The sequence below is a fragment of the Tauraco erythrolophus genome, chromosome 4 (assembly GCF_009769465.1).
Source record: "Tauraco erythrolophus isolate bTauEry1 chromosome 4, bTauEry1.pri, whole genome shotgun sequence".
NCBI lineage: Eukaryota > Metazoa > Chordata > Aves > Musophagiformes > Musophagidae > Tauraco > Tauraco erythrolophus.
The window spans coordinates 81,664,099-81,678,069 of NC_141468.1; positions in this window are offsets into that span (position 1 = coordinate 81,664,099).

The window sequence follows — 13,971 nt, forward strand, 5'->3', positions numbered from 1 at the left end:
CCCTTTCCAAAGAGATATCGGGGTGCCTAATAGTTCACAGGAATTAGTAATTAGGAGAATTAGTGATTATGAGTTCTTTCAGCCTCTTTGAGAGAACAGCTTTCAGCCTGTTTCCTTCAATTATTAGGAAAACTGAGTTTACACAATATGCGATCTGTACTAGTTTTGTCTGACCTTTAATCTTTGCTGCTGACCTTGTCTCCTTCAATGATTTCTGCCACAGACTCCAGTTTATCTGCCATTGATAGCCTTCACCACACTGTCCCTTCAAATAGATGAGGCTCATGTTCAGAATCAGATTCTTTATATAAATCCCTTTCACATAATTCTCCAAGACTCTATTATGCTAGAAATCATATTGATGAACACCAGGGCATGGTCCTCTATCCTTACAGAAAAACAGCTGAAGAATGGTTTTATGCAGTTTAAGATGAATCCATGCTTTGAAGAATGAGGCCCACAAGATTTAGTGCAATCTTCTCATCTTTCCTGAATTTTTGCTTCATTGTAAAACCTCAGCATCAGCTTTTAGAAAGCTGGGCTTTTCCTGGAATTTCTTCATAGAGTCTTTTCTGACTTCTTTATAGACATAGATAATATCATATCTGGAACTTTATCAAAACCACCCAGGGGGAGGTATATTACTTTATCGAAAGTTTTCTTACACCTTCCAAAAGAGCATCACCATTGCTTTATGAGCTAATTATAGCAGTTCCTCAGAAACAGTTGTATTTATATCCTCCACAATACTTTTCCAGATGCTCAGAGTAAACGAATACAAGATCCTCACTAAAACTCAGTGAGTTCATCTGGCAGAGAAGAAAGTCGCATCCAGGTAGGAATGTATTAGTCTCCCAGGCCTCCCACGCCATGGATGTCGCATGGGAAGGTGATGCAGTAGATCACTTACTACAATTTACTAACAAGAACCAGGACAGGGGGAACAAATCACCACCAATTCTGATACAGGACATGACACTTCTTGTGTGTCAGTTTTCAGTGCCTCCCACAGCAGAGCACTTCCCAAGCACAATGACACAAAACTCATGGGAAGCTTGCTAGACAATCAATCCAACAAGAAAGGTTCTGCTTTCCCATAGTCCTAAAAGAAATTGCTCAGTTATACATACTTATTCTATAATTGAAACAAAGTCTTTAAAGCAGGTACAGGACAAAGAACCAGACTAAAGTGTGTTCCTCAAGGTCTGTTTCTATTTTCTTTGCATTCTGACTTTGTGTTAGTTACAGGAAATTAGAAGCCAGGCCACCTTTATTTCTAAAGCACAGGGTTAAATTAATTACACGTACAAAGCCTGGTATAGCCATAGTGAATAGCTGTGACAAGAGTAATCTTGATGCATAAATGTATCAGTACACTAACGATAGACACAGCAGGTTTGTGGGTCAGTCTTTAAATCATTTAACTGGCTGCTTCTTCTTCAAGCACATTTCATGAGCAAAAGCTAACCTTGTAAAGTCTCAAATAAAACCTCAGTGTTCAGAAGCATGAAACTTTTTCCTTCGTAAGATATTTTCTAAAAACATATTTTAACAGACTTATTCAAATCAGAAGGGCTTGCCTGGAAAGATAAACTTTACACTGAAATCTGAATACAAACATAATAGCTGCAAAGAAACATTTGTTTTTATCTGAGAGAGGGAAAATATTGACTTATTTAAAAAGAAAACAAAAAATATATAAATGGAATTTTGATACAACATATTACCTTAAAATTTGAATTTATGTAATTTCTATGGTCTGTCAGAGAACACGTTCCTGAGCCTGAATTCTCCATTGCAAAGCAAAGCTACATAGAAACTCTTGGTAGAACGAGTCCTCAGCTACTCAGATTGACACTTGGCCAAATGCTCCTTTATTATTTTATTTATGCTAGCACGTAAATACTCCAACCCTGAGCCACTCTGCTGTGCCTGGAGCAACTCACAGAGAAGGAAAGTTGGTTGTGGCAGCAACTGCTTGTGGCCCAGAGTTCTCCTACTGCAATGGTCTCCTAAATCCTAGGAGAGCTCAGCGCAGGAGCTCAGATGCAGCAGAGAAAACTGAGAGATCTGGATAAATAGTAGGTAATATTTACATTTGAAGGAGAGTAATTGAAACTGTTCATATTTGCTTAAGGTCATGAAAGAACTCCATGCAGAGCTCAGGAAAAACTCAACCAGATCCAGGTCTCTTGAATACTTGTCCAGAGAGCAGGAAGCTCAAGGCATCATTCTGGAGTCTGGAAATGCAGCTGCCAGAATAAAGGCAACTTAGAAAGCATGATGCCTTAGAAGCAGCTGTTTCTTTTGAAGAAACATCTCCAAGTATTTAAGTTCTAGTACAATTTAACTTTAATAATTAATAAAAAATTGCTTTTCTGCTTGCTGTGATTCCTAGGCAAATATGTAGCTTGGAGTCAATAACAGATACAGTGAAGACGTTTACAGTTAACTAATAACGACATCCAGTTTCACTGCTTGTATAATTTTAATTGCTTTAGCTGTACTTCTCTATTGCTATGGATACATTATATCTTGATATTAATTTTCCTCTTCTTTTTGTTGCCAGTCCTGAGAAGATACTTGTTAAAAATATAGATGAGTAAGAAAACCACTGTCAGAAAAATAATTGCATCCCCATTCCAAATCAAAGAATCACAAACAATATGCTTCAGCTGTTAGAAGCACTCAAGGATTGCAATGAAAATTTCAGGCTGGAGGATAGTACTTCCTTGCCCAACTAAGGACTTCTAGATCTAGCCTCAAAGAACAGTCTTCTTATCAAAGAATAGGAAAAGCTAATTATTTTTTAAACCCATCTAATGTGTTCTTGGAATATGCTCAGGTCCTTCCAAGAAGTCTCATTAAGCTGAGGGGCTCATCAAATTACTGTTGACATTCAGATTTTTAGCCCATTTTATGAGATCTCAGGAAGAAGAACTTTCAAAAATAGCAGTTGCAGTAAATTTAGCATTTACTGCACCCTGAACATAGAACAATACCATGTATGCTCTCCATGCCTGAGTGCCTCAGGTAACATGTAGGATAATGCTCAATGGCTGTAGATTACCTTGAAAGCATCTGCAGAAGGCAACTGATGAGGTAGAAGAGCTAGGAGATTTTCCTTCTTGAATAATTAGTAAAGAAAAAATCAAGAAATTATGGACCCAGACAGGTTTTGACTAGAATTCTCAGGAGAATTAAGATGTATACTTACATGTGTGATAGTTTGATGTGTGGGGGGTGTTCTGGTGGCAGGAGAGGGGATTTGCTCCCTGTGCCACCAGATCTGAGTCCCATCCCCCTCGGGGGATTGAGTCAAATCAGCGCCTCTGTGAATTGCTCTATTTAAGGTGAGACAAAGGGACGGGAAAAGGTCTTTTGCCCAGGAACGAGGAGAGGGGAGGAGAGCGCTGCCCTCGCTTCTGGCTCCGGGCTGGGCGGCTGCCTGGGCTGGGCCGGCACCACGTGCTCAAGATGGCGCCGGTGAAGCTGCATGGGGAACTCGGGAAGCACCTCGCTCCCGGGGTGCCCACCGGGCCGAGTTCACCCAGAGAGGACTGAGATCTAAGAGAAACGGCCACATCGACACCAGGTCAGTCAAGATGGAGTGGGAGGAGGTGTGCTGGAGCTGAAGTTTCCCTTGCAATCCATGGCGAGATGGCAGGTGGCCCCCCTGCAACCAAGATAGACTCGACGGAGCAGAGACCCACTCGCGGCCCATGGAGAAGCCCACATCGGGGAAAGAGATGCCTGAGCCTAGGAGAGGTCATGGAGCAGGGGATGCACGACCAGGTACTGTTAATAATGTGGCATGGGATGCACAACAAGGTCGTGAGGCATCTAGAGCCCGTGGGACAACCCACACCGAAGTGAGTGACCGCAACTCCCTAAGAATCTGAGACTGTGGTGAAGCCCGCACTGGAGTAATCCGATGGGGAAGGATTGCGTCCTGCAGGTAGGACTCAGCCTGAGAGAAGTTTGTGGATTTTTCTCGTGAGTAGGGGATCCACTGGAGCGAGGGAAAAATGGTGTAAGGACTCCTCGTCCTTTAAGAAAGGAGCGGCGGTAACAACATGGATGAACTGACCTGCACGCCCCCATTCCCCGTCCCCCTGCGCCACCAGGGGGAGGTAGAGCCAGGAATGAAAGGAAAAAAAGGGGTGGGGAGGTGTTGTTTTAAGATCCGGCCTTGTTTTCTCTCTATCCTCTCAAGTAACTGTTTTTTGTTTCCCTTTGTCCTTGTTAAGCAACTGTTAATAAATTGGGTTTTTTTTAGAAAAGTGGAGTTTGTTTTGCCTGGGACCATGGTTGGTGAGTGCTCTCTCTGTTTTTGTCTTGACCCTCAGTCCTTTTATTATAAAACCACGACAATATGCCACCACACTTTGCAAAGATCCCAATGGGCCCTTTGAAACCCAACTCCAAGGGGCTGTAACAGGAGCAATGAGAGATCCAGTGACACAACACTGCTCTTCAGGGCAGGAAGCATTTGTACCCACTGGAGCTTTGGGTAGAATTTTAATTTAGAAGAATGTAATAAAAGAAACTGGAATTTTTCCAGCCACTAGGGATTAATACCATTAATCTTAATAAATTCCCATAGCACTTTCTGTAATGCAGATAAGTTCTTTGAACTAGGTTTAAATCCAAAGATTTTGGCTAGAAACATGGAAAGAGAAGATGTAAAGAATTTAACAGGGGAATTTATTACACAGAAGGTGTTGAATTTGTAGAATAGGATGCTTTGGCAAGCACAGTAATAAACAATTGACATGCACAAAGGATTGTGAGGGGAAGCAAATTACAAGCAAAACAACAAAACTCACTGTAAACGAATCAATCATGCAGATCAAACAGGAACCTTCTGCTCTGTATTTCCTGGCTGTAGACAAGGAGATGTGGCCGCAACCTTTTATCTGTATGAGGCTTCCAAATGATTACAACCACATCTATCCCAGGTTATTTAGCGATTATAACTAGCAGTCTGGATTGGGTGTCATGCAAGCCATCAAAACCTTCGGTAAAACTTTAAACTTGCACGTTTTCTCGCATGGCTCATGAATTAAGGCAAAGTTATTACCAACCTTTGGCTGTGAAGCTGTTCCAAGTAGCTGGTTTTGACAGTTTCCTTCTCAGCATGCCAGGTTTTTGGGATCCCAGTGTGGAGTGGTTAAAAATCTCCCTTGGATTGTGTGAGAAGGCTATCCCAGAGCTACAGACCCCGGCAGTCAGGGTAGCACCTGGAAGTCAGGCACCTGACTGTCAAAGTCATTTGCTGTTCTACACTTACATGAATTGCTGACAATATCCAGGGAGTCCATGGTGGCATGAGAGATAAAGTGGATTTCCACAGGATGTTGGTGAGATAATTGAAGAAACATTAAAAAAAGCATTGTTAAACAGAGTGCTGAGAGTTCTCTGAGATTTCTGGTTTTAGTGAAACATTTTAAGTGGTTTTAGGCAAGTGGATTTGTCTGGGCAATGTAGAGTAATTCAGACACCTGGAAAACGCAAGATCTAATTGAGCTGCTACTGACTGCATGTCATGGCCTCCTTTATGTTTTACCAGAACTCCAGGAGAGGCATGTTCATGTGTGGTCTCATTAGCAGATTGACCACTTCTGCATCGTGTTTTACTGCTCATCTCTTCCCATGGGTACCTCTTGGTGTTTGGAGAGGTCCAGAGAGAGTTCGGTGATTTTCATAAACAAATGCATTCCTTACCTTGGTAGCCTCTACATTTTGAGATGAGGAGTATTGAAGGACAGGAGCTTTTTTTTTTTTTTAACTCCAGTTATATGCTTATCTGTGGGCAGTTATGAATTTCTGGATCAAATAATTCCATGTTATGCAGTTATTAAGTGTTTGGGACAGACCACCTGCAGGCTTATGATCAGTTCCCTTAGAATAGGTATAATCGTATTTTACTTTTGTAGTGGCAATGATCCCAACTAATACCTTCCAAATCACTGCCTGGTGCAAATTTCCTTACATTTTTGCTATTCAAAACTTAAGCGAGAGGACAAAGAAACTGGTGGAGCTTCAAAACTGTCAGCCAGATATGTGGCTGAAGCTTTTCTATATTTTGAAATGTGTTAACTTTTAAATCACAGGAAAAGAGGCTCTGAATACACGGTTGATCCAGAAATTTGCATGCAGCCATTTCAAATGGCTGAAGAGATCTCCAGATCTTTCATGAAAGTAGGTAATAAAACTTCAACAGGGAAAATTTAAGACAGCTGTAAGATACTTTTTTGAAATTATAAACGGTGAACAAAGAAAGTAGCTAGATGTCAATCCTAGCCTGCATAATGGACTAGCAAAAATTTTCACTGAAGAATGACAGCATACTTACCAATGTGATTGCAAGAAAATCTATTTCACTTACTGATGTCCCACTTCAACAGACTTCTGTGATTAGTAAGGAAAACACTGTTAAGGAAACACATCTCTCGCTTTCTGGAAGCATTAGTCACTCTGCATTACTGTAGCTGAATAGTGCCGTGTAATGTAGACCACATTAAATCAGTATGGTCCATGTTAATTGGCTTGAAAAGATGTTAAAATATTGGTCATCATTAAAGAAAGATGTTTATATTGAGGCCTTTACAGATTGGTTGAGTCACACAGTATTTAACACAGGATTTATTAGTGACCCAAAATAAAGTGCAGAATTCTGCTTGTAAAAGTTGCAGGTAAACAGATACCAACAAACGCGAGCATGGGTCACGAACACATACCAAACAGGGTCAGTAGATAAAATGGTAATTCAATATATACCAACTTTACTGGATTTGAATCAGAGTTTGGAGAGGCTACAGGTCATTTGCAGCCTGGCGCTTAAACTGGAAGCTAGGCACTGAAAGTAAATTTTTTTTTCTGTGGAGATCTACTTCAGAGCAGCTAAGGCAGACTGGGGAGAGTTGCTGCAGAAAAAAAAAAGCCAAAGAAAAGCTCTTTTCTGGGGATTTTTCGAAACGTTTTCTAGCCAGGACCAGATCTGCCGCTGTTGGGGGCGGTGCAGGCGTAGGCGGGTTGCGGGGAGAGCCGGGGCGGTGCCAGCACACCCGCGGCTCACTGGGCTATAAATCGCCTCAGGGAGGGCAAGGACTGGTCGCTGCCCACCGAGAAGGAGGTGAGCAAGCCTATTGTTCCTGCCTGACGAGGGGGCAACTGCTGCTGCTTACAGCTCGTTGGACGGGATTTGAAGTGCCTCACCTTATCAGGGAGTCATGGTGGCTTCTCGGAGGAGGAGAATCGTGCTTTCTGCACCCACTTGAAGGGATGTCGGTGTTCAGGTCACAGGCTGTGAGGAAGGTCATAGCTTATCCTTGGTAGCTGGGAGCAATCCTGAGGATGGCTGTGTGAGGTGCGAGCAGGTTGATGACCTGCTAAACCGGGTGGCACAGCTCCAGGATGAAGTGCTGGAGCTCAGGGAGGAGGTGAGTAGGTTAAGAAAAATTAGGGAAAGCAAGAGGGAAATTGACAACTTCCATAATCTGGTTGTGGCAGAGCAGAAAGAAGAAGTGGAGAGGTTAGAGGGGATCAGGGAATGTGAGGAATTAGGGGACAGGGGGCAATGGCTCAATGTCCCTGCTCGGCGTGGCAAGTGCAACTGCCCGGCAATTCCCCCATCCCCCAGGTGTCCTTGCATAACAGGTACAGTGCTCTGCAAGGGGAACTGGATAACAGTGAGGATGATGGTTCTCCCTGCTTGGAGGTGTCACCAAAGCCTAGTCAGACTGCCGCCGGCATTAAAACCTCATCAGTAAGGAATAAAAGACGGGTCATTGTCATTGGTGACTCAGTGCTTGAGGGATCAGAAGGCCCGATATGCAGACTGGATCCCCTGCACAGGGAGGTCTGTTGCCTTCCAGGGGTCAGAGTTAAAGATGTCAGGAAGAAGCTTCCTTCCCTAGTACGGCCCTCAGACTATTACCCCCTTTCGTTGTTTCAGGAAGGCAGTGAGGAATTAGTAAGAACCACTCCAAGGACAATGAAGAAGGACTTCAGAGCCTTGGGGTGCCTGGTCAAGGCATCAGGAGCACAGGTTGTGTTCTCCTCTATCCCTCCAGCTGTGGGCAATGATGAGGGATTAGGCAGGAAGTACCAACAGATTAATACCTGGCTCCGAGCCTGGTGTGTCTGGCAGGGGTTTGGGTTTTTTGACAGTGGCTGGATCTGCAAGAGGCCAGGTCTGTTAGAAAGGCATGATAATAGCCTGTCCCACAGAGGGAGAAGAGTTTTGGGAAGGGAATTGGCAGGGCTCATAGACAGAGCTTTAAACTAGGTATGAAAGGGGGGTGGGGGTGAAATCAGGATCACTGGAAGGGAGCCAGAATGCAGTATGCCAGTGCTTGTGGGGGAGGAATGCACTAACAAGATCGCAGAGTCTTGTGAATTAGCAAGGGATCAAGGTGTCATGCCAGGTTGCAGACAGAGCACAGGAGTTGTTGAGGGGTTGGTTACTGTGGAAACATCGGAGCATCATCAGGGGGCTCCAGGTACTTCATCAGGGACCCAACTCAAATGCCTCTATATGAATGCCCACAGCTTGGGCAATAAACAAGAGGAGCTGGAGATGCTTGTGAGCCTGCAGCGCTATGACCTGATCGGCATCACAGAGACATGGTGGAATGACTCCTGCGATTGGTGTGTTGGACTAGAGGGGTATAAACTGTTCAGGAAGGACAGGCAGGGGAGATGAGGAGGGGGTGTTGCCCTCTATGTCAACGAACAGCTAGAATGCATGGAGCTCCACCTGGCAAGTGATGACGAAAGAACCGAGTGCCTGTGGGCCAGGGTGAAAGGAAGGGTAGGAGACTTTACAGTGGGAGTGTGCTACAGACCACTCAATCAGGAGGACCAAGTGGATGAGGCCCTACATAGGCAGATAGGAGTTGCTGCTCCTTCACAAACCCTGGTCCTCATGGGGGATTTTAACCACCATTTTATCAGTTGGAATAACAACATGGCGGGGAACAAGCAATCCAGGGGATTCCTGGAATGCATTAATGATAACTTCCTTATCCAAGTGATAGAGGAACCAATGAGGAGAGGTGCCATGTTAGACCTCGTTCTCATCAATAGGGAAGGGCTGGTAGGTAATGTTGAACTCGTGGGTAGCCTTGGCTCCAGTGACCATGAGATGGTGGAGTTTGAGATCCTAAGGGCAGCTAAGAGGGGGAAGCTCAGCAAGCTTCAAACCCTCAATTTCAGAAGAGCTGTCTTTTGCCGCTTCAGGAACCTCCTTGGTAGTGTGCCATGGGATAAAGCCCTGGAAGGACTGGGAGCCCAAGATTGCTGGTTGACTTTCAAGGATCATCTCCTCCAAGTTCAAAGGCATTGCATCCCAAAAGGAAGAAATCAGGCAAAACCACCAAGAGACCTATATGGATAACCAAAGAACTCCTGGCTAAAATCAAATACAAAAGGGGATTACACAAAGCATGGAAGCAGGGACTGGTAACCTGGGATGATTACAAGGAAGTTGCTCGTGTACTCAGAGACCAGGTTAGAAAAGCTAAGGCCCTGACAGAGTCAAATCTGGCCAGCGATATTAGAAATAACAGAAAAGGATTTTATAGGCATGTGAGAGAAAAAACAAAAATGAGAGGGAATGTGGGGCCTCTCCGGAAGGATACGAGTGACCTGGTTGCTGAGGACACGGAGAAGGCTGAAATTTTCAACAACTTTTTTGCCTCAGTCTTCACTGGCAACCACTCGAACCACATCACCCAAATCACAGAGGATGTTGGCTGCGTCTGGGAGAGTGAAGAACCACCCAGGGTAGGAGTAGATCAGGTCCGGGAACACCTAGAGAACCTGAAGGTGCACAAGTCCATGGGACCTGATGAGATACATCCACGGGTCCTGAAGGAACCGGTGGCTGAAGTTGCTAGGCCACTAGCCATCATATTTGAGAGGTCCTGGCAGTCTGGTGAGGTTCCTACAGATTGGAAAAGGGCAAATGTAACCCCCATCTTTAAAAAAGGGACAAAGGACAACCTGGGAAACTACAGACCAGTTGTGGGAAAATGACTGAAATTGGAGGGGAATGGGAGAATATTGATCCCTAGAATTCAGCTAATATTAGAGCAGCTCTGACATGAAGCACAGCTGCTGCTCCCAGAACAAACAAGGCCTCAATATCCTTGAGATGGGGAGTAGAGTGATACGAAGGTATCATGCTTATCCCTGTTATCGGGGACAAGAAACAACAAACAAGGCCCACGCAATACCCTTGAAATGGGGAGTAGAGTGGTACAGAGGTATCACGACTGGTATCACACCAGTCAGCCTTACCTCTGCGCCAGGTAAAATCACGGAACAGATTCTCCTGGTAGCTGTACTAAGGCACATAAAATATAACCAAGTGGTTGGTGACAGCCAACATGGCTTCAGTAGGGGCAAGTTGTGCCTGACTAATTTAGTGGCCTTCTACGACAAAGCTACAGCGCTGGCTGACGTGGGTAAAGCAATGGATGTCGTTTTCCTGGACTTGTTGTGCAAGGCGTTTGACACTGTCCCACATGACATCCTTGTCTCTAAAATGGACAGACATGGATTTGACAGATGGACCACTCAGTGGATAAAGAACTGGCTGGATGGTCGCACTCAAAGAGTTGTGGTCAATGGCTCAATGTCTACATGGAGACCAGTGTCAAGCGGTGTCCCTCAGGGGTCTGTTCTGGGTCCAGTGCTGTTCAACATCTTTGTCAGTGACATGGATGATGGCATTGAGTGCACCCTCAGTAGGTCTGCTGATGACATCAAGTTGTGTGGTGCAGTGGACTCACTTGAGGGAAGAGATGCCATCCAGAGGGACCTTGATAGGCTTGAGAATTGGGCCAGTGCAAACTGCATGAGCTTCAACAAGTCAAAATGCAAGGTTCTTCACCTGGGTCGGGCCAATCCTAGGCATAAATACAAACTGGGCACAGAGTGGGTTGAGAGTAGCCCTGAAGAGAAGGATTCGGTGGTGTTTATAGATGAGAAGCTCAACATGAGCCGGCAGTGCGCTCATGCGGCCCAGAAGGCCAACCGCATCCTGGGATGTATCAAGAGAAGCGTGGTCAGCAGGTCAAGAGAGGTGATTCTCCCCCTCTACTTTGCTCTTGTGAGACCCCACCTCGAATACTGCGTCCAGTTCTGGTGTCCCCACCATAAGAGAGACATAGATTTGTTAGAGCGTGTTCAGAGTAGGGCCACAGAGATGATCCAGGGGCTGGAGCACCTCTGCTATGAGGACAGGTTGTGAGAGCTGGGATTGTTCAGCCTTGAAAAGAGAAGACTTCGGGGGGACCTAATAGCTGCCTTCTGATACCTGAAGGGAACTTACAGGAAGGCTGGGGAGGGACTTTTGACAAGAGTGTCCACTGATAGGACAAGGTGAAACGGGTTTAAGTTGAAGGAGAACAGATTTAGATTAGATTTTAGGAAGAAATTCTTCAGTACGAGGGTGGTAAGACTTTGGAATAAATTGCCCAGAGAAGTTGTGGATGCTCCCTCCCTGGAGGTGTTCAAGGCCAGGTTGGATGGAGCCTTGAGTAGCCTGGTCTAGTTGAGAGGCATCCCTGACAGGGAGGTTGGATTAGATGATCTCTGAGGTCCCCTCCAGCCTATGCCATTCTATGATTCTATGATCCAGCAAGATAAAGGAAAAAGAAACACGGCAAACAAGATACCACAGAATTATATTTGTTGTACATTTGTCTTCACATTGCAACATCCACATTGTTCATTTTGTGACAAGTATTTCTAACAATTTTGAATATATATTTACTGTATAATACATTTTCTCAAGAGGCACTTCCAGTAATTCTGGCAAAAAGGAGCTTCATTATAGTGTCTAACTTACAAAACAGTAAAAATAAATAATGTTTATCTAAAAGATCTTTTTTCCTGTACAGAATCTATTTTGTACAAAATATTTATCCGCCTTTAACTAAATCACTTAACAAATACTTGTGAAGAGAATATATTGAGTATTGCTACATGTATCAAGTGCAAGATACTAGTGAAAGGAAAAGAATTATTCTGTTTATGAAAATCACCTAAAAATACAAGGCCTTGCTCCTGAAATGTTTAAAAAGGAGAAGCTTGGTTACAACCATATTGACTCATAATATATAAATATAAATTAATGCATGTAGTACTTCGTGAAAAGAACACTGTGTTAAAAACTGACGCGTACAAATCCTGAACAAGATGGCACTTTTCTGCATTGCCACTTTGGCTGGCAGTTATTTTGTAATATATTGCTTCAAAAGAATTATAAAGGTACACAAAACCCTTTTCAAACAGCCGTATAAAATTATATTTCCCTCTCTTTCTTTCACCTTTTGAAGTGAAAAAAATCAAGGAGGGATTAATTTTGAAGTACATGGGTGATCTGTAGAAACTTGCTACTAGAGCTGAGTCTGAATAAGCCTCATCAAATAATCAAAGGCTCTAGAGAGGGATCTGGGCAGGCTGGATCAATGGGCCGAAGCTACCCATATGAGGTTCAACACGGCCAAATGCCGAGTCCTGCACTTGTGTCACTACATCCCCATGGAACGCTACAGGCTTGGGGAAGAGCAGCTGGAGAGCTGCTTGGCAGAAAAGGACCTGGGGGTATTGCTGGACAACTGTCTGAATATAAGCCAGTAGTGTGCCCAGGTGGCCAAGAAGGCCAACAGCATCCTGGCTTGTATCAGAAATAGTGTGGCCAGCAAGACCGGGGCAGTGATTGTCCCCCTGTACTCAGCACTGGTGAGGCCACACCTCGAATACTGTGTTCAGCTTTGGGCCTCTCACTGCAAGAAAGACATGGAGGTGCTGGAGCGTGTCCAGAGAAGGGCAATGAAGCTGGTGAAGGGTCTTGAGCACAAGTCCTATGAGGAGCAGCTGAAGGAACTGGGATTGTTTTGCCTGGAGAAAAGGAGGCTGAGGGGAGACCTGATTGCTCTTTACAACTACCTGAAAGGAAGCTGGAGCTAGATGGGTGTCGGTCTCTTCTCCCAAGTAACAAGCAATAGGACAAGAGGAAACAGCCTCAAGCTGTGCCAGGGGAGATTTAGATTGGATATTGGGAAAAATTTCTTCACCAAAAGGGTTGTCATTGGAACAGGCTTCCCAGGGAAGTACTTCCCTGGAAGTACTTAACAGACGTGTAGATGTGGCACTTAGGGACACAGTTTAGTGGTGGACTTGGCAGTGCTAGGTTAATGGCTGGACTTGATGATATTAAAGGTCTCTTCCAACTGAAATGATTCTACGGTTCTATTCTATAATTGTGCCTGAGGCACAGTGCCCTAAGGTCCCAGGCCAGGAGCCAAACGTCATACAACAGAATGTAAGGTGACCAAATTCCTCAGTGTTTTGTGAAGTAAAAAAACTTTGGTTGGCCTTTTGTGAATTTAAAAGCACAAATTTTGTATGATTTGGCCCCCAGATTTGATGGGAGATCAAGTGCTTCAATTATATATACACACCCAAAATTTTCCTTCAGAAAGGGTTCTGACCTTGCTGGATTAATTTCTAGATTACTTTCACCAAAATGGGATTTATTTTTTTAAAATCATATCTTGTATGTGACATACAAACTTGCATATTGTTACCCAGATGGCCAAACTGTATTGGAAAACAACTATTTTTGAAAGGTACTACTTCCATTACTGAAGGCAAAGGTTATAAAATATGTTTCTGTTGGAAAATGTCCTAGATGTTCTTCTACCAAAAGCACTAAAAAGAAAAAAAACTGCCACCCATCAGTGAAAATGTTAATCTGTTAAACAAACATAACCTACAGTATGAATCACGTCTTTATAAAAAGTAAAACGTAAATTACTTTCCATCATGCAAATGTATCGATTCCTCTAGAAAAGAAGACTTAACGTTAGAAAAGTAATGACCAAATGGATGCCAACATGGTTGAAATATGAAAAATACCATCAACACCACATGGCAGTTATAAATGCTATC